Here is a 259-nt window from a genome sequence, read left to right as displayed (position 1 = left end):
AAGACGGGTGATCGCTTTCGCGTTACGGTTGAAGCGTTTGGCGAATTGACCTCCGGAGTCGAATTTGACGCTTGAGGCGACGAGCAATCCGGCATAATAGTTCTCGAGGAACTTGAGCCAGAATCCGAGTCAACGTGTAGCATCGAATGATGCTTTTTGTGGCAAACCCGACATGAATATTTACTCCGACATTCCTGTGCTGAATGCTTCGCGCTTAAGCAATTAAAGCAACATTTATGCTGCTTAACGAGCTCTCGCC

The sequence above is a fragment of the Formica exsecta genome, unplaced genomic scaffold (assembly GCF_003651465.1).
Source record: "Formica exsecta isolate Colony F162 unplaced genomic scaffold, ASM365146v1 scaffold412, whole genome shotgun sequence".
Lineage (NCBI taxonomy): Eukaryota > Metazoa > Arthropoda > Insecta > Hymenoptera > Formicidae > Formica > Formica exsecta.
This window is presented reverse-complemented; position numbering follows the sequence as displayed.